The sequence below is a fragment of the Mus caroli genome, chromosome 9, assembly GCF_900094665.2.
Source record: "Mus caroli chromosome 9, CAROLI_EIJ_v1.1, whole genome shotgun sequence".
Taxonomy (NCBI): Eukaryota; Metazoa; Chordata; class Mammalia; order Rodentia; family Muridae; genus Mus; species Mus caroli.
In genome coordinates, this window is record NC_034578.1 from 58500666 (window position 1) to 58504586 (window position 3921).

General features: G+C 50.8%; 1 non-coding gene across 1 annotated transcript; it reads right to left on the reverse strand.

The window, feature by feature from the left end:
- Nucleotides 1-324: 324 nt before the first annotated feature.
- Nucleotides 325-372, reverse strand: LOC115032001. Its single transcript, XR_003837650.1, has one exon. It is a non-coding gene; the product is annotated as a small nucleolar RNA SNORD56 (small nucleolar RNA).
- Nucleotides 373-3921: the final 3549 nt, after the last annotated feature.

Sequence of the window (3921 nt, forward strand, 5' to 3'; positions counted from 1 at the left end):
GAGAAGAGAAGAGAAGAGAAGAGAAGAGAAGAGAAGAGAAGAGAAGAGAAGAGAGAAAGAAGGGGAAAGGGGTCTGGGAACATAGTTCTGTTGTAGAGTGATACACAGCATGCTCAAAGCTTGATCCACAATAGTCCATAAACTAGATATGACGATATATGTCTATAATCTCAGTACTATAAAAATAGGAAGATTAGATGTTCAAACTCATTCCTGGTTGCATAGTGACTTGGAAGCTAGCCTAGGTTATGTGAGGACGTGGGAGGAGGGTGGGGAGCAGGGCATTGATTCTGTTTATCTTTTTTTTTTTTCTTTTTCCTGCTTTCACTCAGACCCAAAGTGTCAACACTCACTAGGTGAACTCTGTTGTAATTCTGTTTATCTATTCCCTGTCCTCTATCTCTTTCCCTGAATTAAAGGCTGCACGGCCAGTGAGAACTGGGTCTGGTCTGGAAACAGCTCTGCCAAGAGCTAGCACAGGTAATGAAGGCAGGCAAAGGCTGAGATCATGGGTAGAGAAGGGCTTATGAATGCCACAGGGTCTGCATTGCCTCCTCTCTTCCAGACCGTCAAGGTGCCTCCCTCCAGCAAGCCTCCTGGGTTGGACAGCATTAGAAAGAGGGCTGATGGGAACTTCCTTCCACCTATTAGGTGTGGGATGAAGATGAGGGGCAGAGGACCCTGAGACTCGGTCCAGGACAGCCTCAATCTCTGTCCTTTCAGTCCCAGAGCTCACTGTTGTGAACCACACCCTGCCTTGCTGAGATCTGCATGTCTCTGGTGCTGCTTGGAGGAGCCTCACACCGAGGCAGAACAGAACCAAGAGAGGGCAGGGACGGTGCCAGGAGGAAGCCCTGAGCATGTGTCAGTACTGAGCCAAGACACGAGGTTATTTTTAGAGGCAGCCTGGTGGGGTAGCCGTCTGTTCTGTTGTGCTCTGACAGGGAGATGCCCTCAGGAGGAGAGGAGAACGTCATGGTCTAACCCTTAGATTCTCTGGGCCTCCTCCGAGTCTGACAGAGCTGGCTTCCTCCAGGGAGCCAACCTGCTGACGGTTCCTTAGCCTCAGTCTTGTGAGCACAGAAGCAGGGTGGACGGAGAGAGTCACTGAGTGTCTTGAGCAGCCTCTGTGTACCTGGTGTCTTACATACATCACTCACATAATTAATTCTCCCAGAAAGCCAGAGAAGCAGGCCTTGATCCTTCCTGTTTTACAGGGTAGAACACTAACCCTTGGAGAGCATATGTAACTTGCCCAGGATCACCCAGCTTGTGAACGGTAGTGCCAGATCTTTAACCCAAATCCCTCCCTCCTTTCACTCATGCTGATTCATGAAAAACGCGTCATAAGCGCCAGCCTACAGGAAGACCCTGAAGCCTCTGGTCTGGCCACAGCTCCTCCTTCATTCCGGTGATGTTTGAGCCCAACCTTCCCCTGAGCCTTGCAGACTCCTCGAATGAGTCAGCTCTGGCTCCAGGCGACCACTGAGGACAATGGACATTTACTGTCTACTGTAAATCAGGTCCTAGGCTCTGTTCAACCCAACAATTAACCCATGAAGTAGTGGAAAGGCAGCCAGGCATACTGGAGGCTCCCAGTATGTTCTGTCCTCTGTGCTCCAGGCTGCACCCCTATTCTTTCGCATTCTTTCAGCCCCCAAGGCCATTGCTTACGACCCCATGGATGAGGAAAGCAAGGACAGGGAAGACACCTGGCCTAGGACCCCTAGCCCACTTGTGTGTCTAGGTAAACTTCTCTTCCTTTCTTTCTTCCTTCCCTAGTGTGTTTGAGTCATACTCTCCTGGCCTCAGGAGTGCTGAAGGTCTAAGAGGCCTTAGAGATCCTCCCAAACACAGCACCTTCAGCCCCTGACTTACAGGCCTTGAGTCCTTTAACTTTATTGCTTGGAATGGAGAGGATGGGAAGGTCTACCGACTGCACACTTCCAAACACGGAGTGCTGCTTCTTTACTGTACCCTTGTCTGCTCCAGCCTTCTACAGAGGTCCCCTGCCCTGAGCTGGGAAGTCCAGAAGGCAGGACCAGGGTAGGGTGTGTGTGTTCTCCTGGTACCTGTATCTCTCTGGGAGCCAGGTCATTGGCTGGAGTTCACGCCCAGGGAAAGGTTAAGAGACTCAACTACATAAAAGGCAAATGTACTTTGGAAACTACAGGAATCCAGTCTTTCATCAGAAGCCGAGGTCAAGGAAAGGCCTATGGATCGGAGAAGACAGAGAGCAGGTCATAGAGGAAGAACTTGGATGGGAGCCCAGAGCCCAGGGCCTTGTCCCTCTGACCGCCTGGACTACAGTGGCTGAGGTTGAGGTTCACCTCTCCGAAGCTCACTCTGTATGAGGGAAGGGTTCTGCAAGCATCCTCTTAGTTCTTCAAAGTAGTAGATAAAGGCCAGCCCTCCTCCGGGCTGTCACAGGGGCCCTAATAAGAACCCATGAGGAGGGGCAGAGTGTCTCCAGTATGTGTATACAGTCAGACACTGTGCATTGCAGTCCCTTAGACTCACCAACTCCTGTCTTCCCAACCCTCAGCACAACTGGATGAATGCCTGCTTTCTGAGAGACCCTGCAGGTTTTGGTTTGGTTTGGCTTTGGCTTTGGTTTTGGTTTTGTTTGGGTTTTTTTTTTTTTTTTAGAAGAAGGAAAAAAAAACTCAGGAAAATTACAATAAGAAAGGGAGATTACAGAAGGAAGGAAACGGACTAATGGAGATGGATTCACAATAAGGTTTTCTCCATAGTAATTCCAATTATTAAAATGTCTAAGGGCCCAAGCTACAAAGAATGGAACAGCATGTTCCCCGCCCCTCCCCCCCAGGGTACATTACGTCATCACCCACTGTGATTACATCATCCTCAATGGCAAACCAGTAATAGGTCCCATGCTTCCCAATTAATCAACCCCACTATTTCTGATTCAAGTCATGAAAGTATGTTGGGGGGGCTCCACGTAAGTTTGTGGTTCTATCTTTGTAAGTCGGGAAATGGGTCGCAGACTCACCCACTTAGCTAGGGAGAGGGGCCTGAGAAGCTCTGAAAACAGTTTGGGTAATAATAGGGCCTCTTTTTACTCCACTTCCCAGGGAGGGATGGCCTTGGTGACTGGTGCCTATTGACAGCTGAGACCTGGGATTCCTGGCAGCCCAGACAGGGTTCCAGACAAGGATCCTGGGGCCCAGGAACCACCCCAGCAACAGCCAAGGAAAAGTGATCCCTCTGCAGCCAGCCGAGCTGGCTGTCCCTTTCTCCCCAGGGAGCCATGATTAAGCTGGACCCTTACAGAGCAGTGAAGGGTGGAAATGAGCGAGGAGGGGATGAGCAGCAGACAGGGAGGGAGGGGCCTCTCTGGCCTGGAGAGGAGACAGTGCCTATTTAGGCTAGACTCAGGGCAGGCTCTGCCCAGCTACAGCCTCTTAGCACTTTAATCAAATGCCTTGCGGATGGGTTAGCCCAATGTCAAAAATCCAATCGGATACATTTATTGGCCTGACAACCAATTTTCTGCGATGTATCATCAGGGACCGATGGTCCGTTCCCTGGCGGCAAAGGAGTCGGCGATAATGGAGCTAGGAGAGCGACTGTGCCCTCAATATTGTCTCAGGCAGTCATGGGATGGGTGGGGGAGTAAAGGAGGCTGAGCCCAGAGAGCAGATAGGTGGGCAGATAGAAGGAGCTAGATTTGAACCTCCAACGGGCAGGCGCTTTACAGTCTATGTGACCTGGGGCACTGCCACCTCCTTGCCTCTGACTCCCTCCCTAGCATCCTAGTCAGCCTTTCCTGGAGACTTGGAAAGGGCTGTTTATGCAAGCCATGGGTCTCAGCCCTGCTCACCCCACCCCACCCCCACCCCTGCGAGCTCAGGCTCTTGTTACCTGGAAGATTCTGAATTCCTTTTCTTTTTTTCAAAG